Source organism: Coregonus lavaretus (assembly GCF_964263955.1).
Source record: "Coregonus lavaretus genome assembly, chromosome: 28".
In the NCBI taxonomy this organism is placed as follows: Eukaryota; Metazoa; Chordata; class Actinopteri; order Salmoniformes; family Salmonidae; genus Coregonus; species Coregonus lavaretus.
In genome coordinates, this window is record NC_140015.1 from 30119535 (window position 1) to 30144795 (window position 25261).

General features: G+C 46.9%; 1 protein-coding gene across 1 annotated transcript in view; it reads right to left on the minus strand.

Annotated features, from left to right (window-relative positions):
• LOC311103747 (voltage-dependent calcium channel gamma-4 subunit-like) overlaps positions 1–25261 on the minus strand; it is a gene marked incomplete at both ends in the record, with an annotated part of 46862 nt that overhangs the window by 11271 nt on the left and 10330 nt on the right. The window lies entirely within an intron of this gene.

Genomic DNA, 25261 nt, shown 5'->3' on the forward strand with positions numbered 1-25261 from the left:
ATCAAATCAAATGTACAGTTGAAGTCGGAAGTTAACATACACCTTAGCCAAATACATTTAAACTCAGTTTTTCACAATTCCTGACATTTAATCCTAGGAAACCTCCCTGTCTTAGGTCAGTTAGGATCACCACTTTATTTTAAGAATGTGAAATGTCAGAATAATAGTAGAGAGAATGATTTTTTTCAGCTTTTATTTCTTTCATCACATTCCCAGTGGGTCAGAAGTTTACATACACTCAATTAGTATTTGGTAGCATTGCCTTTAAATTGTTTAACTTGGGTAGCCTTCCACAAGCTTCCCACAATAAATTGGGTGAATTTTGGCCCATTCCTCCTGACAGAGCTGGTGTAACTGAGTCAGGTTTGTAGGCCTCCTTGCTCGCACATGCTTTTTCAGTTCTGCCCACACATTTTCTATAGGATTGAGTTCAGGGCTTTGTGATGGCCACTACAATACCTTGACTTTGTTGTCCTTAAGCCATTTTGCCACAACTTTGGAAGTGTGCTTGGGGTCATTGTCCATTTGGAAGACCCATTAGCGACCAAGCTTTAACTTCCTGACTGATGTCTTGAGATGTTGCTTCAATATATCCACATCATTTTCCTTCCTCATGATGCCATCTATTTTGTGAAGTGCACCAGTCCCTCCTGCAGCAAATCACCCCCACAGCATGATGCTGCCACCCCCGTGCTTCACGGTAGGGATGGTGTTCTTCGGCTTGCAAGCGTACCCCTTTTTCCTCCAAACATAACAATGGTCATTATGGCCAAACAGTTCTATTTTTGTTTCATCAGACCAGAGGACATTTCTCCAAAAAGTACAACCTTTGTCCCCATGTGCAGTTGCAAACCGTAGTCTGGCTTTTCTATGGCGGTTTTGGTACAGTGGCTTCTTCCTTGCTGAGCGGCCTTTCAGGTTATGTCGATATAGGACTTGTTTTACTGTGGATATATACTTTTGTACCTGTTTCCTCCAGCATCTTCACAAGGTCCTTTGCTGTTGTTCTGGGATTGATTTGCACTTCTCGCACCAAAGTACGTTCATCTCTAGGAGACAGAACGCGTCTCCTTCCTGAGCGGTATGACGGCTGCATGGTTCCATGGTGTTTATACTTGCATAATATTGTTTGTACAGGTGAACGTGGTACCTTCAGGCGTTTGGAAATTGCTCCCAAGGATTAACCAGACTTGTGGAGGTCTACAATTTATTTTCTGAGGTCTTGGCTGATTTCTTTTGATTTTCCCATGATGTCAAGCAAAGAGGCACTGAGTTTGAAGGTAGGCCTTGAAATACATCCACAGGTACACCTCCAATTGACTCAAATGATGTCAATTAGCCTATTAGAAGCTTCTAAAGCCATGACATCATTTTCTGGAATTTTCCAAGCTGTTTAAAGGCACAGTCAACTTAGTGTATGTAAACTTCTGACCCACTTGAATTGTGATACAGTGAATTATAAGTGAAATAATCTGTCTGTAAACAATTGTTGGAAAAATTACATGTGTCATGCACAAAGTAGATGTCCTAACCGACTTGCCAAAACTACAGCTTGTTAACAAGACATTTGTGGAGTGGTTGAAAAATGAGTTTTAATGACTCCAACCTAAGTGTATTTAAACTTCAGACTTCAACTGTATTTATAAAGCCCTTTTTACATCAGCAGATGTCACAAAGTGCTTATACAGAAACCCAGCCTAAAACCCCAAACAGCAAGCAATGCAGAAGCACAGTGGCTAGGAAAAACTCCATAGAAAGGCAGAAACCGAGAGAGAGAGAGAGAGAGAGAGAGAGAGAGAGAGAGAGAGAGAGAGAGAGAGAGAGAGAGAGAGAGAGAGAGAGAGAGGAAAACAGCAGGTCTGGGACAAGGTAGCACATTCGGTGAACAAGAGTCATCAGGCCAGGTAGACCTGAGGCATGGTTCTATGGCTCATGTCCTCAGAGAGAGGGGGTGAGAGAGAGAGTGAGAGAGTGCGAGGGAGAGCGACAGAGAGCGAGAGAGCGAGAGATGGAAGAATTAAAAGGAGCATATTTAAGTTCACACAGGACACCAGATAAGACAGGAGAACTTCACCAGATAGGACAGACTGACCCTAGCCCACCGGCACATAGACTATTGCAACGTAAATACTGGAGGCTGAGACAGGGGGGGACAGGGGACACTGTGGCCCTGTCCGGATCATACCCCCGGACCGGTCCAACCGGGTAGGATATAACCCCACCCACCTTGCCAAAGCAGAGCCCCAACACCACTAGAGGGATATCAACAGACCTGTTGGACACTGTGTTAACAAACCTCCAAACGAGCTTCAATGCCATACAACACTCCTTCCGTAGCCTCCAACTGCTCTTAAACACTAGTAAAACTAAATGCATGCTCTTCAATCGAACGCTGCTGGCACCCGCCCACCCGACTAGAATCACTACTCTCGGTGGGTCTTACCTAGAGTATGTGGACAACTACAAATACCTAGGTGTCTGGTTAGACTGTAAACTATCCTTCCAGACTCACATTAAGCATCTCCAATCCTAAGTTAAATCTAGAATCGGCTTCCTATTTCGCAACAAAGCCTCCTTCACTCATGCTGCCAAACATGCCCTCGTTAAACTGACTATCCTACCGATCCTTGACTTCGGCGATGTCATTTACAAAATAGCCTCCAACACTCTACTCAGCAAATTGGATGTAGTCTATCACAGTGCCATCCGTTTTGTCACCAAAGCCCCATATACTACCCACCACTGTGACCTGTACGCTCTTGTTGGCTGGTCCTCACTACATATTCGTTACCAAACCCACTGGCTCCAGGTCATCTATAAATCACTGCTAGGCAAATCCCCGCCTTATCTTAGCTCATTGGTCACCATAGCAACACCCACCCGTAGTATGTGCTCCAGCAGGTATATCTCACTGGTCATCCCCAAAGCCAACACCTCCTTTGGCCGCCATTCCTTCCAGTTCTCTGCTGCCAATGACTGGAACGAACTGCAAAAATCTCTGAAGCTGGAGACTCTTATCTCCCTCACTAACTTTAAGCATCAGTTGTCAGAGCACCTTAACGATCACTGCACCTGTACACAGCCCATCTGAAATTAGCCCACCTAACTACCTCATCCCCATATTGTTATTTATTTTGCTCATTTGCACCCCAGTATCTCTATTTGCACATCATCTCTTGCACATCTATCATTCCAGTGTTAATACAAAATTGTAATTATTTTGCACTATGGCCTATTTATTGCCTTACCTCCATAACTTGCTACATTTGCACACACTGTATATATATTTTCTGTTGTATTTTTGACTTTATGTTTTGTTTACCCCATATGTAACTCTGTGTTGTTGTTTTTTATCGCACTGCTTTGCTTTATCTTGGCCAGGTCGCAGTTGTAAATGAGAACTTGTTCTCAACTGGCTTACCTGGTTAAATAAAGGTGAAATAAAAAATAAATAAAATAAAAATCAACAGACCTGACTATAGCCCATGAAAATCTCCTCCACCGCATGAGCCCAAAGGGGCGCAAGACCGGACAGGAAGATCACGTCAGTGAGTCAACCCAATAAAGTTGCATATAGCTGTCACGGTTTCGGCCGAGGCTGCCTCTCTCCCTTGTTCGGGCAGGTTTCGGCGTTCGTCGTCTCCGGAATTCTAGCTGCCACCGCTGTTTGTTTCTTGTTCGTTTGCTTTGGTCTGTTTGTTTTCACACCTGTTTCTGTTTTGGCGTAATTAGTGTCCTATAAGTTTCTCGTTGTGTTTGTCTAGTGTTGTGTGTAATTGATTTTCCGTCAGTTGTGTGTATTGCTCGGTTGAGCTTCTCTCCATTATACTGGAGTAGTTTCGCACCTGTTCGTGCGCGGTTACTATTTTGTCGCACCTGTTTGTGCGCAGTTTCTTTTCGCCTTCGTGCGTAATTGTTGCCTCCGGGCAAAGTTTCCATTTGCCTTAGTTTGGCCTATAATACAAGCCTTTGGGAATATCGTTCTGAGTCCTGCGTTTGATTCCACCATTACACCTACAGCACGCCTGACAGAATTACACACCATCAATGGAATCAGCAGGAGCCGAAGCAGCTCAGACGAGACTGGAGGCCCAGGTTCGGGACCAACGAGAGCAGATCCAACAGATGGGAACCGCCCTGCAGGAGGTGATTTCCACCATCCGAGGCTGGGGTACGCCTCCACCACCTCCCTCCCTGCCAGCACCATCGGCCAGCCCGCTCATTCCAGCGCCGGAACCTCGAGGAGTCCGACTATCTCTCCCGAGGGCCTACGACGGGACCGCGGCTGGGTGTCAGGGATTTCTACTCCAGGTGGAGCTATACCTGGCCACAGTGCACCCGGCACCTTCGGGGCATGAGAGCGTGTCCGCCCTGGCCGGTAAAGCGTTGGAGTGGGCTAACGCGGAGTGGAGGAAGATCGACGCCACGACGATTACATACGACGAGTTCTCCCGCCGCTTCAGGGCGGTGTTTGACCATCCCCCGGAGGGGAAAGCGGCGGGGGAGCGTCTGGTCTTCCTCCGGCAGGGGAGGAGGAGTGCCCAGGAATTCGCTCTTGAATTCCGTACTCTAGCGGCAGATGCAGGGTGGAATGATCGGGCCCTCATCGATTTATACAGATGTAGCCTACGAGAGGACGTCCGTCGGGAGCTTGCTTGTAGGGACACCAGCCTCACTTTCGACCAGCTGGTCGACATGTCCATCAGGCTGGATCACCTGCTGGCTACCCGCGGACGTCCTGCGGAGGGTCCGTCCATTTCACCCTCCAGCGCCTCCGAGCCGTGTCCTATGGAGCTCGGGGGCGCTGGCGTTAGAGAAAGGAGGAGTCGGCAGGCTAGGGGGTCCATCCACTGCACCAACTGTGGTCGGGGAGGACACACCGCGGCTAGGTGCTGGGGATGGCCTCCTAGGGGAGATGACGACAGGTCCCGCACTGGGGATTCCCTCCAGGTGAGTAGGCGCCCCACTCACCCAGAGCTCACTGTTGCCCATTTTTGTATACCTGTCAGTTTTCCACAGGTAGCACCTCATTCCCAGCATAAGGCGCTGGTAGATTCAGGCGCGGCTGGGAATTTTATTGATAAAAAGTTTTGTTTAGCGTTAGGGATTCCCCTTACTCCTGTTGATGTTCCTTTCCCCGTTCATGCCCTAGATAGTCGTCCGTTGGGTACGGGCTTGATCAGGGAGGTCACGGCGCCACTTAGGATGTGTGCGCAGGGGGATCATCAGGAGATGATTCAGCTGTTCCTGATTGATTCTCCTGCGTATCCGGTGGTGCTGGGCATGCCCTGGTTGAGTACCCATAACCCAGCTATTTCGTGGCAGGAGAGGGCTCTGATGGAGTGGTCTGCTCAGTGTGTGGGTAGATGTTTGGGCGTTTCCGTAGGGGCTACCTCGGTGGAGAGTCCAAACCAGGTGCCCGCATTGCCCGTTCCACCTGAATATGGGGATTTGGCTATTGCGTTTAGTAAGGCGAGGGCGACGCGGTTGCCACCCCATAGGCAGGGGGATTGTGCGATAGACCTCCAGGCAGGAGCTGCGCTCCCACGGAGCCATGTGTATCCTCTGTCTCAGGAGGAGAAGAAAGCTATGGAGATTTACATAGACGAATCTCTGAGACAAGGATACATACGGCCTTCCACTTCCCCTGCGTCCTCGAGTTTCTTTTTCGTGAAGAAAAAGGATGGTGGTTTGCGTCCGTGCATCGATTACCGTGGTCTCAATCAGATTACGGTGAAGTATAGTTATCCACTCCCGCTGATTGCGACCATGACCGAGTCGTTGCATGGGGCGCGTTTCTTCACGAAATTAGATCTCAGGAGCGCGTACAACTTGGTGCGCATCAGGGAGGGTGATGAATGGAAAACAGCCTTTAGTACCACCTCGGGCCATTACGAGTATCTGGTCATGCCATACGGGTTGATGAACGCTCCGTCAGTTTTCCAATCATTCGTGGATGAGATCTTCAGGGACATGCAGGGGCAGGGAGTGGTGGTGTACATTGATGACATTCTCGTGTACTCGCCTACCCGTGTCGAGCATGTGGCCCTGGTGCGAAGAGTGTTGCGGAGGCTGGTGGAGCACGACCTGTATGCGAAGGCAGAGAAGTGTCTGTTTTTCCAGGAGTCGGTCTCCTTTTTGGGTTATCAGTTGTCTGCGTCAGGGGTGAAGATGGAGGTAGACCGGGTGTCGGCCGTGCGTAATTGGCAAACACCAACTACTGTGAAGGAGGTGCAGCAGTTTTTGGGGTTTGCAAATTACTACAGGAGGTTTATCCGGGGTTTTGGACAGGTGGCAGCTCCCATCACGTCTCTGTTGAAGGGGGGTCCGGTGCGTCTGCAGTGGTCGGCCGAGGCGGACAGGGCGTTTGGGAGGCTGAAGGACCTGTTTACCTCGGCCCCGGTGCTGGCGCATCCGGATCCCTCTTTGCCGTTCCAGGTAGAGGTGGACGCGTCGGAGGCCGGTTTAGGAGCCGTGCTTTCACAACGGTCTGGCGCGCCACCTAAACTCCGCCCCTGTGCTTTTTATTCCAAGAAGCTCAGTCCGGCGTAGCGGAACTATGACGTAGGGGACAGGGAGCTGTTAGCCGTGGTACAGGCTCTAAAGGTGTGGAGGCACTGGCTTGAGGGGGCTCAACACCCTTTCCTCATTTTGACGGACCACCGTAACCTGGAGTACATCCGGGCGGCGAGGAGGCTGAACCCTCGCCAGGCAAGATGGAGTATGTTCTTGACCAGGTTTACTTTTAAGATCACGTACATCCCTGGGTCACAGAATGGCAAGGCAGATGCGCTGTCTCGGCGGTATGACACGGAGGAGAGGTCCGTGGAGCCCACTCCCATACTGCCTGAGTCGTGTCTGGTGGCACCGGTAGTGTGGGAGGTCGATTCTGAACTCGAGCGGGCGTTACGCACCGACCCTAGTCCACCACAGTGCCCGGAGGGTCGGAAGTACGTTCCGCTCGAGGTTCGGGATCGATTGATCTATTGGGCTCACACGTCACCCTCCTCTGGACATCCGGGTATCGGCCGGACAGTGCACTGTCTTAGTGCCAAGTACTGGTGGCCCACGTTGGCAAGGGATGTGAGGGTTTATGTTTCCTCCTGCTCAGTGTGCGCCCAGTGTAAGGCGCCTAGACATCTACCTAGGGGTAAGTTGCTACCCCTGCCCGTTCCACAACGACCATGGTCCCACCTCTCAGTGGACTTTATAACAGACCTTCCCCTCTCCCAGGGGAATACTACCATCCTGGTCGTGGTGGACCGGTTCTCTAAGGCCTGTCGTTTGCTCCCCATGCCGGGTCTTCCTACTGCCCTACAAACTGCCGAGGCACTGTTTACCCATGTGTTCCGGCACTACGGGGTACCCGAGGACATTGTGGCTGATCGGGGTCCCCAATTCACCTCCAGAGTCTGGAGAGCGTTTATGGAGCGGTTGGGGGTCTCGGTAAGCCTCACCTCGGGTTACCACCCGGAGAGTAATGGGTGGAACGCGTAAACCAGGATGTGGGTAGGTTTCTCAGAACATACTGCCGGGACCGGCCGGAGGAGTGGTCGAGGTACGTTCCCTGGGCCGAGATGGCCCAGAATTCCCTACGCCATTCCTCCACTAACCTAACTCCATTTCAATGTGTGTTAGGTTACCAGCCGGTTCTGGCACCCTGGCAGCAGAGCCAGATCGAGGCTCCTGCGGTGGATGAGTGGGCGCGGCGCTCGGAGGAGACTTGGAACGTTGCACACGTCCACCTGCAGCGGGCCCTCCGACGTCAGAAGGCGAGCGCTGATCTCCACCGCAGTGAGGCACCGGTGTACGCACCTGGTGATCGAGTCTGGCTCTCTACCAGAAACCTGCCCCTCCGCCTGCCCTGTCGGAAACTGGGTCGGCGGTTTGTAGGGCCATTTAAAGTCCAGAGAAGGTTGAACGAGGTATGTTATAGGTTAATGTTACCTGTGGAGTATAAGTGTATTAACCCCTCGTTCCATGTGTCCCTTCTCAGGCCGGTGGTAGCGGGCCCACACCAAGAAGATGAGATCTTGGAGACTCCTCCGCCCCCGTTGGACATCGAGGGGGCACCGGCGTACTCCGTGAGATCCATCTTGGATTCGAGACGTCGGATGGGGGGTCTCCAGTATCTAGTGGAGTGGGAGGGGTACGGCCCGGAGGAGCGGTGCTGGGTGCCGAGGAGAGACGTTTTGGACCCGTCGCTCCTGACGGAATTCCATCGGGGGCATCCGACGCGCCCTGCTCCGCGTCCTCCTGGTCGTCCCCGAGGCCGGAGTCGGCGCACGTCTGGAGCCGCGCGTCAAGGGGGGGGTACTGTCACGGTTTCGGCCGAGGCTGCCTCTCTCCCTTGTTCGGGCAGGTTTCGGCGTTCGTCGTCTCCGGAATTCTAGCTGCCACCGCTGTTTGTTTCTTGTTCGTTTGCTTTGGTCTGTTTGTTTTCACACCTGTTTCTGTTTTGGCGTAATTAGTGTCCTATAAGTTTCTCGTTGTGTTTGTCTAGTGTTGTGTGTAATTGATTTTCCGTCAGTTGTGTGTATTGCTCGGTTGAGCTTCTCTCCATTATACTGGAGTAGTTTCGCACCTGTTCGTGCGTGGTTACTATTTTGTCGCACCTGTTTGTGCGCGGTTACTATTTTGTCGCACCTGTTTGTGCGCAGTTTCTTTTCGCCTTCGTGCGTAATTGTTGCCTCCGAGCAAAGTTTCCATTTGCCTTAGTTTGGCCTATAATACAAGCCTTTGGGAATATCGTTCTGAGTCCTGCGTTTGATTCCACCATTACACCTACAGCACGCCTGACAATAGCGAAAAAAGCCTGGCACGACGTGACGCACCCCTCCTAGGGACGGCATGGAAGAGCACTAGTAAGCCAGTGACTAAGCCCCCGTAATAGTGTCAGAGGCAGAGAATCCCAGTGTGGAGAGAGGGGAGCAGGCCAGGCAGACACAGCAAGGGCGGTTCGTCACTCCAGGGCCTTTGGCGTTCACCTTCGTACCACTGGGCCAGACTACACTCAATCATAGGACCTACTGAAGAGATGAGTCTTCAGTAAAGACTTAAAGGTTGAGACAGAGTCTACGTATCTCACATGGATAGGCAGACCATTCCATAAAAATTTAGCTCTGTACAAGAAAGCCCTGCCTCCAGCTGTTTGCTTAGAAATTCTAGGGAAAATTAGGAGGCCTGCATCTTGTGACTGTAGCGTACATGTAGGTATATACGGCAGGACCAAATCGGAGAGATAGGTAGGATCAAATCCATGTAATGCTTTGTAGGTTAGCAGTAAAACCTTGAAATCAGCCCTAACCTTAACAGGAAGCCAGTATAGAGAGGCTAGCACTGGAGGAATATGATCTAATTTTGGGGTTCTAGTCAAGATTCTAGCAGCCATATTTAGCACTAATTGAAGTTTATTTAGTGGTTTATCCGGGTAGCCGGAGAGTAGAGCATTGCAGTTGTCTAATCTAGAAGTGACAAAAGCATGGATTAGCTTTTCTGCATCAGTTTTGGACAAAAAGTTTCAGATTTTTGCAATGTTACGAAGATGGAAAAAAGCTGCCCTTGAAATATTCTTGATATGTTCGTCAAAAGAGAGATCAGGGTCCAAAGTAACACAGAGGTCCTTCACAATTTTATCTGAGACGACTGTACAACCATCAAGATTGTCAGATCCAACAGCAGATCTCTTTGTTTCTTGGGACGTAGAACTAGCATCTCTGTTTTGTCCGAGTTCAAAAGTAAAAAATGTGCTGCCATCCACTTCCTTATGTCTGAAACACAGGCTTCCAGGGTAGGCAATTTTGGGGCTTCACCATGTTTCATCGAAATGTACAGCAGTGTGTCGTCCGCATAGCAGTCAAAGTTGACATTGTGTTGCCAAATGACATCACCAAGAGGTAGAATATATAGTGAAAACAATAGTGGTCCTACAATGGAACCTTGACGAACACTGAAACGTACAATTGATTTGTCAGAGGATAAACCATCCACAGAGACTAACTGATATCTTTCCGACAGATAAGATCAAAACCAGGCAAGAACTTGTCCATGTAGACAAATTAGGGTTTCCAATCTCACCAAAATAATGTGGTGATAGATCGTGTCAAAAGCGGCACTAAGGTCTAGAAGCACGAGGACAGATGCAGAGCCTTGGTCTGACGCCATTAAAAGGTAATTTACTATGATGGGGTCTAAAACCAGACTGGAGTGTTCCGTATACATTGTGTGTCTTCAGGAAGGCATGAGTTGCTGCACAACAGCTTTTTTTTATGTTTGAGAGGAATGGGAGATTCATTCTAGTTAGATCGTTTTTTATTATTTTCCGGGTCAAGGTTTGGCTTTTTCAGGAGAGGCTTTATTACTGCCACTTTTAGTGAGTTTGATACACATTATGTTCAACATAGGAGGGCCAAGCACAGGGAGTAGCTCTTTCAGTAGTTTAGTTGGAATAGGGTCCAGTACAGTGACGTGTATTCATGGATGCCAAGGGAAGCCAGGCTTCCAAAAAAAAGGTACCCAAAAAATAGATGACCATATATTTTTTTAATATTTCGTCTATCTGTGTTTCATAATTTTCTTTCAATTCGCAAGAGGCTGAATGTATCTCACAGGAGAAAGCATCCAAGCGAGCGAAACAGCGTCTCTCTCTGTCTCTCTACGTGTAGGCCATTTATCTGATGCTGTCTAGTCCAAACGGGTATGACATTATTGCCGCCCATAGCATTGAAGGCAAGGGAAGCCAGCGAGCATCTGGCCTCCCTTGACAAAAAAAAGTATATAAAATTAGCCAATCAGCATTTCGCTAAACTGAGTGAGCTCAACTGTGTATGGTCCTGGCGCATTAAATAAAAGTGTTAATGGAAGCCAGCTTTGATTTGGCGTCAATCCTATCAAATCCCATTGAGAGCATACTTAATTGACAGAAAAACTTGAATTGTTGCATCTCGTTGTGTTGTTGTCCTCCAGTGGCTAGCTAGCTAAAATGGGCCCTTTCCTAAATTAGCGATGGATGGAGACAGGGATAACGACGATTCTGATCCAACCATTAATTTATATGTTGTTGTGCCACTGGCCTGAGAGAATGGAAGTTCAATATGTACAGTTGAAGTCGGAAGTTTACATACACTTAGGTTGGTGTCATTAAAACTTGTTTTTCAACCACTCCACAAATTTCTTGTTAACAAACTATAGTTTTGGCAAGTCGGTTAGGACATCTACTTTGTGCATGACACAAGTCATTTTTCCAACAATTGTTTACAGACAGATTATTTCACTTATAATTCACTGTATCACAATTCCAGTGGGTCAGAAGTTTACATACACTAAGTTGAATGTGCCTTTAAACAGCTTGGAAAATTCCAGAAAATGATGTCATGGCTTTAGAAGCTTCTGTACCTGTGGATGTATTTCAAGGCCTATCTTCAAACTCAGTGCCTCTTTGCTTGACATCATGGGAAAATCAAAAGAAATCAGCCAAGACCTCAGAAAAAAATTGTAGACCTCCACAAGTCTGGTTCATCCTTGGGAGCAATTTCCAAATGCCTGAAGGTACCACGTTGATCTGTACAAACAATAGTATGCAAGTATAAACACCATGGGACCATGCAGCCGTCATACCGCTCAGGAAGGAGACGCGTTCTGTCTCCTAGAGATGAACGTACTTTGGTGCGAGAAGTGCAAATCAATCCCAGAACAACAGCAAAGGACCTTGTGAAGATGCTGGAGGAAACAGGTACAAAAGTATATATCCACAGTAAAACGAGTCCTATATCGACATAACCTGAAAGGCCGGTCAGCAAGGAAGAAGCCACTGCTCCAAAACCGCCATAGAAAAGCCAGACTACGGTTTGCAACTGCACATGAGGACAAAGATCATACTTTTTGGAGAAATGTCCTCTGGTCTGATGAAACAAAAATAGAACTGTTTGGCCATAATGACCATCGTTATGTTTGGAGGAAAAAGGGGGTCGCTTGCAAGCCGAAGAACACCATCCCAACCGTGAAGCATGGGGGTGGCAGCATCATGCTGTGGGGGTGGATATATTGAAGCAACATCTCAAGACATCAGTCAGGAAGTTAAAGCTTGGTCGCAAATGGGTCTTCTAAATGGACAATGACCCCAAGCACACTTCCAAAGTTGTGGCAAAATGGCTTAAGGACAACAAAGTCAAGGTATTGGAGTGGCCATCACAAAGCCCTGTCTTCAATCCTATAGAAAATGTGTGGGCAGAACTGAAAAAGTGTGTGCGAGCAAGGTGGCCTACAAACCTGACTCAGTTACACCAGCATTTCACATTCTTAAAATAAAGTGGTGATCCTAACTGACCTAAGACATGGAATTTTTACTAGGATTAAATGTCAGGAATTGTGACAAACTGAGTTTAAATGTATTTGGCTAAGGTGTATGTAAACTTCCGACTTCAACTGTAGCTAGGTGTAGAAGGCTAATGTTAACTAGCTAACGTTGCCCATGAATGGAAGTTAGGCTAGCTAGCAAGCATTTTAGCCAGGTAGCCTAGGACAACAAAAACTAAAAGCGTGTACTGTATGGCAGAGTCATAGACCGTTTTGTCAACATGAAGGAGAGGATGGCATTGGCATTTCTCTACAAGTAGGGTGAGTCAACAGGATTTTCTACTTGCACACGCACACACACACACACACACACACACACACACACACACACACACGCACACAGAAATCAGAACAATGGACAGCCACATCATATTTAGCTTATGTTGATTGGACTAAATAGTTTTTGGTATCTTTTAGTTATCACTGTATTAGACTAAGCAGAGGTGATTTGATGATGTTGAAATGTTGAAGTTGAAATGGTGCTGGAATAGTGGAGGCAGCTCCTGTTTTCTTTGCAACTTGCGGTAACTCTCCATGGTTCTAAATCAATACTTGTTTAGTGGTCCGAAAATGTCGGAAACATTAACTTGCTTCACCATGCTGTAGGTCATGTAAATGTCTGTTTCTGTACATGTAGTATATTTTGTGGACTTCACTGGACAGAGGTTGCTTCCCCAGTGATTTTACCCGCTACTGGTCCAGTAGGCAGCTGGAAGGTTTAGAGGCCATGACTATTTTCGTGAATGTGTCGAGAGATACAGGATTTCTTCAAACTTGAGTGTCTCCATTGATCCTAGGTCCTGGCAGTTCTGTGCAGATGCAGGACAACTGAGTTTTGGAAAAATAGGCAGATTCAAAGAGTCCGTAATTTGCTTTCTAATGATCATGATCTTTTCGAAGAAATTCATGAATTCATCACTGCTGAAGTGAAGGACATCCTTTCTTGGGGAATGCTGCTTTTTACTTAGCTTTGTGACAGTATCAAAAATACATTAAGGATTTTTTTTATTCTCCTCTATCAGGTTGGAAAAGTAGCTGATCGAGCAGCAGTGAGGGCTCTTCAATATTGCACGGTACTGTTTATATTTACACACAGTGAGTGAAAAAGCTGAGGAACTGACCCTAGTTCATTTCTAACACATTAGACTAATACAGTACTTGAAGAGAAGGACACCAGGGGGACAATATAAGAGATTAGATACTGGCATCTCATTTAAAAAACTTATTGTATTGAAAAGCTCTAGATTCTCATAACTTAGTGAGGAATAGCACTGCAGGATGCAATAGGACTCCATATTTTATTCATCCACTATAACAAGCTGTTTAACACTGAGATATTCATCCACTATAACAAGCTGTTTAACACTGAGATATTCATCCACTATAACAAGCTGTTTAACACTGAGATATTCATCCACTATAAGAAGCTGTTTAACACTGAGATATTCATCCACTATAACAAGCTGTTTAACACTGAGATATTCATCCACTATAACAAGCTGTTTAACACTGAGATATTCATCCAATATAACAAGCTGTTTAACACTGAGATATTCATCCACTATAACAAGCTGTTTAACACTGAGATATTCATCCACTATAACAAGCTGTTGAAGCTCATGGAGAGCTTGTTCAACTAAACTTCATCTCCTCCTTGATGGCGGAATACATTATTCCATTACTCCCCCTCTTGGTTCGTTACACTGGTGTCAGAAGTGGGATTGGGAGGAAGTGGAAAATAATGAGGAATGGTTTGTCCTCAGACCTAGATGGAGCCATGTGTGTGTTCAACGCGACAAGGCCATGTTTGTCTCACCTCAACCCATTACCTTCTCCCTACATTGGCTTTGGGTAAAGCAGCAAGCAGCCAATGAGAACCTCACCTAAGGTGAGGTGAGGCAATGGTTATTGATTATGGCTTTCAAAAAGGTGCAGTCAATGCCTTGCGTCTCTCTGGGGCATGCAAATTAAGATTCCAGCTCATTGCACAACACGTGAATCGTGGGCCACCACAAACCCAATTTGAGTTAGATCGCTGGAGGAACAGCACACACACTGATATTACACCACAGTGTGATTAAGAATGCATCACCCAGAGGTACTTGGTGCATTTCAGTGCATGTCCAAATTAATCTGAGGTGAATCACTGATTGGGTGAGCTCAGGGGAAACAATCACCTTATTGGAACAACTAAGGAGTGGGCTCTATGATGGCTTTAAGTACCTGTCTGAGGATGTGTGTGTGAGTGTTGGGGAGGGGAGAGACCTATAGCTGTAATATTGTCTGGGTCTGTACACACTCAAGGGAGGGAGGGAAGAGGGAAGAGGGAAGAGGAGGGAGGGAGGTAATAGAGAGAGAGGGGAGAAGAGGAGGAGGGTTAATGGTTGTTGTGGTATTGCTGTTCAGCCTCCCATTCAAACATAAATAAACTACTTACCATCTCTGCCTTGGGCTGGACTGGACTGTACCTGAGTTTATTGGCAGCGTTGAGCACAGCCAGCACTCAGCAGTGTCACTGTTAACAGTTACTGTGGTGTGTGTGTGTTTGTGTGTTTGTGCGTGCGTGCATGTGTGCACTCGTGTCTTGAACAAATGTTGTAAGATTCCATGGACAAACCCTTTAACCATCTTATTTCCTCCCTCAGATCCCTAATGGCTGAACACCAGTGACAGGGTTGACACAGTTTCCTCCCGACTGTATAAAAGCCTTATTAGGTGAGTAACCACCAAGGAGGAACCTGACAGCTAGTCAGAGACCCAGGAGACCCTCTCTGTACACCCAGGGTGACTCACAGAGCAGGGGCCTTGAGACGCACACATAGCTATTAACTGGGTCTGCTGTTTAATAAGGACCATAAAATCATACAGTCTGTCTGTATGTAAAGTGTTTTATATGCCAAATAAACCTAATCTAACTGATAATAGTCTGGAAGAAGAGCATCATTATCCAGTAATGGTGGGTGGGTAAAATCACTGGGGAAGCCCCCCCAGAAAAAGCCATATTTCTACATATATGTTGTGATAATTGAATTGTTTGCTATATAACCTGTTAGTTAATGTGCCTAGCGACGGTGATACACCCCTTCAAATTACTGGATTCGGTTATTTCAGCCACACCCGTTGCTGACAAGTAAGTTCATCTCATTTCTACCCTGCTAGAGCTGCCCCCGTCAACTGTAAGTGGAAACATCTAGGAGCAACAACGGCTCAGCCGCAAAGTGGTAGGCCACACAAACTCACAGAACGGGTCCGCGCATAGAAATCATATATCCTCAGTTGCAACACTTACTACCGAGTTCCAAACTGCCTCTGGAAGCAACGTCAGCACAAGAACTGTTAGTAGGGAGCTTCATGAAATGGGTTTCCATGGCCAAGCAGCCGCACACAAGCCTAAGATCATCATGCGCAATGTCAAGCGTTGGCTGGAGTGGTGTAAAGCTCGCCGCCATTGGACTCTGGAGCAGTCGAAACACGCTCTCTGGAGTGATGAATCCCGCTTCACCATTTGGCAGGCCGATGGACGAATCTGGGTTTGGCGGACGCCAGAACATTGCTACCTACCCGAATCCATAGTGCCAACTGTAAAGTTTGGTGGAGGAGGAATAACGGTCTGGGGCTGTTTTTCATGGTTCGGGCTAGGCCCCTTAGTTCCAGTGAGGGGAAATCTTAACTCTACAGCATACAATGACATTCTAGACAATTCTGTGCTTCCGGCTTTGTGGCAACAGTTTGGGGAAGGCCCTTTCCTGTTTCATTAAGACAATGCCCCTGTGCACAAAGCAAGGTCCATACAGAAATAGTTTATCGAGATCGGTGTGGAAGAACTTGACTGGCCAGCACTGAGCCCTCACACCAACCCCATCGAACACCTTTGGGAAGAATTGGAAAGCAGACTGCGAGCCAGGCCTAATCACCCAACATCAGTGCCCGACCTCACTAATGCTCTTGTGGCTGAATGGAAGCAAGTCCCCGCAGCAATGTTCCAACATCTAGTGGAAAGCCTTCCCAGAAGAGTGGAGGCTGTTATAGCAGCAAGGGGGGACCAACTCCATATTATTGCCCATGAATTTGGAATGAGATGCTCAACGAGCAGGTGTCCACATACTTTTGGTCATGTTGTGTATATAGTTGTAAAGGCCGAGACAATAAGAAGACACAGTGGCAGAATAAATTCAACCACACCTTTGTTTCATCACAAAACCGGAGAGTAACCTCTGTCCGGTGAAGTCCACAAAGCATATTGCACGTAACAAACAGTTACATGACCTACAGCATGGACAAGAAAGTTAATGTTTCCGACATTTTCGGACTTCTAAATATTTGATTTAGAACCACGGAGAGATACCATAAGTCGCAAAGAAAACAGGAGCTGCCTCCACTATTTCAGCACCATTTCAACTTCAACATCATCAAATCACCTACAGTGCCTTGCAAAAGTATTCATCCCCCTTGGCGTTTTTCCTATTTTGTTGCATTACAACCTGTAATTTAAATGGATTTTTATTTGGATTTCATGTAATAGACGTACACAAAAGTCCAAAAGAATTCTAAAAAATAAATCACGTAAAAGTGGTGCGTGCATATGTATTCACCCCCTTTGCTATGAAGCCCCTAAATAAGATCTGGTGCAACCAATTTACCTTCAGAAAATAAAGTCCACCTGTGTGCAATCTAAGTGTCACATGATCTGTCACATGATCTCAGTATATATATACCTGTTCTGAAAGGCCCCAGAGTCTGCAACACCACTAAGCAAGGGGCACCACCAAGCAAGCGGCACCATGAAGACCAAGGAGCTCTCCAAAAAGGTCAGGGTCAAAGTTGTGGTGAAGTACAGATCAGGGTTGGGTTATAAAAAATAAAAAAGAAGAACCATTAAATCCATTATTAAAAAATTGAAAGAATATGGCACCACGACAAACCTGTCAAGAGAGGGCCAACCACCAAAACTCACGGACCAGGCAAGGAGGGCATTAATCAGAGAGGCAACAAAGAGACCAAAGATAACCCTGAAGGAGCTGCAAAGCTCCACAGCAGAGATTGGAGTATCTGTCCATAGGACCACTTTAAGCCGTACACTCCACAGAGCTGGGCTTTACGGAAGAGTGGCCCAAAAAAAAGCCATTGCTTAAAGAAAAAAATAAGCAAACACGTTTGGTGTTCGCCAAAAGGCATGTGGGAGACTCCCCAAACATATGGAAGAAGGTATTCTGGTCAGATGAGACTAAAATTGAGCCTTTTGGCCATCAAAGAAAACGCTATGTCTGGCGCAAACCCAACACCTCTCATCACCCTGAGAACACCATCCATGGGGGTGGCAGCATCATGCTGTGGGGATGTTTTTCATCGGCAGGGACTAGAAAACTGGTCAGAATTGAAGGAATGATGGATGGCACTAAATACAGGGAAATCCTTGAGGGAAACCTGTTTCAGTCTTCCAGAGATTTGAGACTGGGACGGAGGTTCACCTTCCAGCAGGACAATGACCCTAAGCATACTGCTAAAGCAACCCTTGAGTGGTGTCACGCCCTGACTCAGGGGACGCTTATATGTTGAGTCAGGGTGTGTATATTCCTTGTTGTGCTTTGTCTTTGTTGTCGATCTAGTATGTGTGGATCTATGTTGGCCGGTGTGGTTCCCAATCAGAGGCAGCTGTCGTTCGTTGTCTCTGATTGGGGACCATACTTAGGCAGCCTATTGGCACTGTCTAGTTGTGGGATCTTGTTCCGTGTAAGGTATGTTGTGTGTGCTACCTTGGACTGCCTAACGTTTCGTTTCATTTATTGTTTTGTCGTGGTGTTTATTCAGTTAAAATAAACATGTATGCATATCACGCTGCGCCTTGGTCTGACCCGTCATTCAACGAGCGTGACAAGTGGTTTAAGGGGAAACATTTAAATGTCTTGGAATGGCCTAGTCAAAGCCCAGACCTCAATCCAATTGTGAATCTGTGGTATGACTTAAAGATTGCTGTACACCAGCGGAACACATCCAATTTGAAGGAGCTGGAGCGGTTTTGCCTTGAAGAATGTGCAGAAATCCCAGTGGCTAGATGTGCCAAGCTTATAGAGACATACCCCAAGAGACTTGCAGCTGTAATTGCTGCAAAAGGTGGCTCTACAAAGTATTGACTTTGGGGGGGGGGGGGGTGAATAGTTATGCACGCTCAAGTTTTCTGTTTTTTTGTTTTATTTCTTGTTTGTTTCACAATAAAAAATATTTTGCATCTTCAAAGTGGTAGGCATGTTGTGTAGATCAAATGATACAACCCCCCCAAAAAAATCATTTTAATTAAATGCCAAGGGGGGTGAATACTTTCGCAAGCCACTGTATGCTTAGTCTAATACAGTGACAACTAAAAGACACCAAAAACTATTTAGTCCAATCAACGTAAGCTAAATATGATGTGGCAGTCCATGTTTCTGATTTCTGTGTGTGTGTGTGTGTTTGTGCAAGTGGAAAAATCATGTTGACTCACCCTACTTGTAGAGAAATGCCAATGTCATCCTCTCTTTCAGGTTGACAAAACTGTATGACTCTGTCATACAGTACACGCTTTTAGTTTTTGTTGTCCTAGGCTACCTGGCTAAAATGCTTGCTTGCTAGCCTAACTTCCGTTCATGGGCAACGTTAGCTAGTTAACATTAGCCTTCTACATCTAGATACATATTCAATTCCAGGGGCACAATGTATGAATTAATGGTTGTATCAGAATCGCCGTTATAATCATTGGCCAGTACGGAGAATTAAGTAAAACCACAAGTCCATATCCCTATCTCCATCCATGGCTAATTTAGGAAAGGGCACATTTTTGCTGGCTAGCTAGCCACTGGAGGACAACAACACAACGAGATGCAACAATTCAAGTTGTTTCTGTCAATGACGTATGCTCTCAATGCGATTTCATAGGAGTGATGCCAAATCCAAACTGGCTTCCCTTGACACTTTTTTTTTGGTGCGCCAGGAGCATTCACAGTTGAACTCACTCAGTTTAGCTCAACGCTGATTGGCTATGATTTTATACTTTTTTTGTCAAGGGAGGCCAAATGACCGCTGGCTTACCTTGCCTTTAATGCTATGGGCGGCAACAATGTCATACTCTATGACCAGACAGCATCAGATTGATGGGCTAAACGTAGAGAAACAGAGAGGCACTGTTTTGCTCGCTCGGATGCTTTCGCTGGTGAGATACATTCAGACTATTGCGAATTTAAGGAAAATTATGAAACACACAGAGACAAAAGATAAGTTATTTGATATGTTTTTTCTTTTTTTCTTGGTCAATTTTTTGTGGAAGCTTGGCTTCTCTTGGCATCCATGAAGACACACCACTGTCGTTACCAAGACTGTTTTTCACATCTGTGTTTTGTTCTTCCTAACAGAAGAGATGTTTGGACATAACAATGACATTGCTAGAATGGGCGTAATGGGTGAGCAGTCATTTATTTATCTGTGTTTGGATGTCTTGTCCAGCATTTCCCCTTTCTTGCCTCTTCCCTCCTCACCCATCTCATCTAATCCCCCTCCTCCCTCCCCCAGTGCCCCAGACCGTCTGCCCCAGACCGTCTCACCCCAGCTCCTATCTCCCCAGTCTGTCTGCCGTCATGGCCCCTTCCACCTGTGTGTGTGTGTGTGTGTGTGTGTGTGTGTGTGTGTGTGTGTGTGTGTGTGTGTGTGTGTGTGTGTGTGTGTGTGTGTGTGTGTGTGTGTGTGTGTGTGTGTGTGTGTGTGTGTGTCTGTCTAGGGGAAGAGGTAAAGAGAATATTGCATCGGTAATCCGATTAGAAACGGAGGCTCCTGGGCTTGTGATTTATGAGCGGTGGTTATCAGTCTAATGTCTAAGGTGTGTGTGTGTGTGTGTGTGTGTGTGCAGGAGAGTAACAAAGGAAAAGGAGAGAGGGGACATCTAGAGAGAGCGAGAGAGACAAAGGAGTGAAATAATTAGATCAGTCATAAGGTACAATGGAGTGTAGTGAAGGAGAGAGAGAGAGAGAGAAAGAGAGAGAGAGAGAGAGAGAGAGAGAGAGAGAGAGAGAGAGAGAGAGAGAGAGAGAGAGAGAGAGAAAGAAAGAAAGAGGTATCCAGCAGTAATGGAAGAAGAGAAGTAGATAGAAAGAGAATAAAAGAGAAAGAGAGAGTAATGGCTAGAGAGAGAGAGACCAGTCCCTGAGGCCTTCCTGGGAGACCACCGCTGGGCACATCCTCTCCATGGCAACCCCAGCTCTGTTCCAACAGCCTGATTTCCATAATGTCCCCAAGGATGCCTTTGACATCTTCATTGTGCTTTAGTACAGCTGCCGACAGCCTGTCACATGACTCCCTGTCAACATCCCCCTAACCCCTGAAGAAATATACTGCTCAAAAAAATAAAGGGAACACTTAAACATCACATCCTAGATCTGAATGAATGAAATAATCTTATTAAATACTTTTTTCTTTACATAGTTGAATGTGCTGACAACAAAATCACAAAAAATCGACCCATGGAGGTCTGGATTTGGAGTCACCCTCAAAACTAAAGTGGAAAACCACACTACAGGCTGATCCAACTTTGATGTAATGTCCTTAAAACAAGTCAAAATGAGGCTCAGTAGTGTGTGTGGCCTCCACGTGCCTGTATGACCTCCCTACAACGCCTGGGCATGCTCCTGATGAGGTGGCGGATGGTCTCCTGAGGGATCTCCTCCCAGACCTGGACTAAAGCATCCGCCAACTCCTGGACAGTCTGTGGTCCAACGTGGCGTTGGTGGATGGAGCGAGACATGATGTCCCAGATGTGCTCAATTGGATTCAGGTCTGGGGAACGGGCGGGCCAGTCCATAGCATCAATGCCTTCCTCTTGCAGGAGCTGCTGACACACTCCAGCCACATGAGGTCTAGCATTGTCTTGCATTAGGAGGAACCCATGGCCAACCGCACCAGCATATGGTCTCACAAGGGGTCTGAGGATCTCATCTCGGTACCTAATGGCAGTCAGGCTACCTCTGGCGAGCACATGGAGGGCTGTGCGGCCCCCCAAAGAAATGCCACCCCACACCATGACTGACCCACCGCCAAACCGGTCATGCTGGAGGATGTTGCAGGCAGCAGAACGTTCTCCACGGCGTCTCCAGACTCTGTCACGTCTGTCACATGTGCTCAGTGTGAACCTGCTTTCATCTGTGAAGAGCACAGGGCGCCAGTGGCGAATTTGCCAATCTTGGTGTTCTCTGGCAAATGCCAAACGTCCTGCACGGTGTTGGGCTGTAAGCACAACCCCCACCTGTGGACGTCGGGCCCTCATACCACCCTCATGGAGTCTGTTTCTGACCGTTTGAGCAGACACATGCACATTTGTGGCCTGCTGGAGGTCATTTTGCAGGGCTCTGGCAGTGCTCCTCCTGCTCCTCCTTGCACAAAGGCGGAGGTAGCGGTCCTGCTGCTGGGTTGTTGCCCTCCTACGGCCTCCTCCACGTCTCCTGATGTACTGGCCTGTCTCCTGGTAGCGCCTCCATGCTCTGGACACTACGCTGACAGACACAGCAAACCTTCTTGCCACAGCTCGCATTGATGTGCCATCCTGGATGAGCTGCACTACCTGAGCCACTTGTGTGGGTTGTAGACGCCGTCTCATGCTACCACTAGAGTGAAAACACCGCCAGCATTCAAAAGTGACCAAAATATCAGCCAGGAAGCATAGGAACTGAGAAGTGGTCTGTGCTCACCACCTGCAGAACCACTTCTTTATTGGGGGTGTCTTGCTAATTGCCTATAATTTCCACCTGTTGTCTATTCCATTTGCACAACAGCATGTGAAATGTATTGTCAATCAGTGTTGCTTCCTAAGTGGACAGTTTGATTTCACAGAAGTGTGATTGACTTGGAGTTACATTGTGTTGTTTAAGTGTTCCCTTTATTTTCTTGAGCAGTGTATATCCCCCAACACACACACAGAAACACATTTACCTGTTAGTCTACACCTGTTGTTTACGAAGCATGTGACAAATACATTTTGATTTGAAACACAAACACAGACATTACATGATGTACCCGCACACACACATACACATGCCCTGTGAGTGAAACAGCTATCACAGCATAGCATTGCTGTGGGCAACAGGGTGATGTACTTTGCCATTATTGTGAATTAACTCAGCTCAGCCAATAACGCGAGAGCCTCAGTGGAATAGACCAATCAAATTACAGTATCAAATCAAAATCAAATGTATTGGTCACATGGTTAGCAGGTGCTATTGCGAGTGTAGCGAAATCCTTGTGGTTGTAGTTCCGACAGTGCAGCAATATCTAGCAAGTAATATCTAACAGTTCCACAACAAAAACCTAATACACACAATCTAAGTAAAGGAATATACACTGCTCCAAAAAATAAAGGGAACACTTAAACAACACAATGTAACTCCAAGTCAATCACACTTCTGTGAAATCAAACTGTCCACTTAGGAAGCAACACTGATTGACAATAAATGTCACATGCTGTTGTGCAAATGGAATAGACAACAGGTGGAAATTATAGGCAATTAGCAAGACACCCCCAATAAAGGACTGGTTTTGCAGGTGGTGACCACAGACCACTTCTCAGTTCCTATGCTTCCTGGCTGATGTTTTGGTCACTTTTGAATGCTGGCGGTGCTTTCACTCTAGTGGTAGCATGAGACGGAGTCTACAACCCACACAACTGACTCAGGTAGTGCAGCTCATCCAGGATGGCACATCAATGTGAGCTGTGGCAAGAAGGTTTGCTGTGTCTGTCAGTGTAGTGTCCAGAGCATGGAGGCGCTACCAGGAGACAGGCCAGTACATCAGGAGACGTGGAGGAGGCCGTAGGAGGGCAACAACCCAGCAGCAGGACTGCTACCTCCGCCTTTGTGCAAGGAGGAGCAGGAGGAGCACTGCCAGAGCCCTGCAAAATGACCTCCAGCAGGCCACAAATGTGCATGTGTCTGCTCAAACGGTCAGAAACAGACTCCATGAGGGTGGTATGAGGGCCCGACGTCCACAGGTGGGGATTGTGCTTACAGCCCAACACCGTGCAGGACGTTTGGCATTTGCCAGAGAACACCAAGATTGGCAAATTCGCCACTGGCGCCCTGTGCTCTTCACAGATGAAAGCAGGTTCACACTGAGCACATGTGACAGACGTGACAGAGTCTGGAGACACCGTGGAGAACGTTCTGCTGCCTGCAACATCCTCCAGCATGACCGGTTTGGCGGTGGGTCAGTCATGGTGTGGGGTGGCATTTCTTTGGGGGGCCGCACAGCCCTCCATGTGCTCGCCAGAGGTAGCCTGACTGCCATTAGGTACCGAGATGAGATCCTCAGACCCCTTGTGAGACCATATGCTGGTGCGGTTGGCCCTGGGTTCCTCCTAATGCAAGACAATGCTAGACCTCATGTGGCTGGAGTGTGTCAGCAGCTCCTGCAAGAGGAAGGCATTGATGCTATGGACTGGCCCGCCCGTTCCCCAGACCTGAATCCAATTGAGCACATCTGGGACATCATGTCTCACTCCATCCACCAACGCCACGTTGGACCACAGACTGTCCAGGAGTTGGCGGATGCTTTAGTCCAGGTCTGGGAGGAGATCCCTCAGGAGACCATCCGCCACCTCATCAGGAGCATGCCCAGGCATTGTAGGGAGGTCATACAGGCACGTGGAGGCCACACACACTACTGAGCCTCATTTTGACTTGTTTTAAGGACATTACATCAAAGTTGGATCAGCCTGTAGTGTGGTTTTCCACTTTAATTTTGAGGGTGACTCCAAATCCAGACCTCCATGGGTTGATAAATTTGATTCATATTGATAATTTTTGTGTGATTTTATTGTCAGCACATTCAACTATGTAAAGAAAAAAGTATTTAATAAGATTATTTCATTCATTCAGATCTAGGATGTGTTATTTTAGTGTTCCCTTAATTTTTTTGAGCAGTGTTTAAATATATGGATGAGCAATGTCATTATCAGAGTGGCATAGGCTAAGATGCAATAGATAGTACAGAATACATTATATACATATGAGATGGGTAATGCAAGATATGTAAACATGATTAAAGTGGAATTATTAAAGTGACTAGTGTTTTTCAAGTCTGTATGTAGGGAGCAGCCTCTCTGTGCTAGTGATGGCTGTTTAACAGTCTGATGGCCTTGAGATAGAAGCTGTTTTTCAGTCTCTCGGTCCCAGCTTTGATGCACCTGTTCCATCCTCGCCTTCTGGATGATAGCGGGCTGAACAGGCAGTGGCTCGGGTGGTAGTTGTCCTTGATTATCTTTTTGGCCTTCTTGTGACATCGGTGCTGTAGGTGTCCTGGAGGGCAGGTAGTTTGCCCCCGGTGATGCGTTGTGCAGACCCCACCACCCTCTGGAGAGCCCTGCGATTGTGGGCGGTGCAGTTGCGGTACCAGGCGGTGATACAGCCCGACAGGATGCTCTCAATTACACATCTGTAAAAGTTTGTGAGGGTTTTAGGTGACAGGCCAAATTTCTTCAGCCTCCTGAGTTTGAAGAGACGCTATTGCGCCTTCTTCACCACACTGTCTCTGTGGGTGGACCATTTCAGTTTGTCAGTGATACAGTAGTTGAAGTTGGAAGTTTACATACACTAACATTGGAGTCATTAAGTAATTTTTCAACCACTCCACAAATTTCTTATTACCAAACTATAGATTTGGCAAGTCAGTTAGGTTGTGCATGACACAAGTCATTTTTCGAACAATTGTTTACAGACAGATTATTTCACTTATAATTCACTGTATCACAATTCCAGTTGGTCAGAAGTTATACACTAAGTTGACTGTGCCTTTAAACAGCTCAGAAAATTCCAGAATATGATGTCATGGTTTTAGAAGCTTCTGATAGGCTAATTGACATCATTTGAGTCAATTGGAGGTGTACCTGTGGATGTATTTC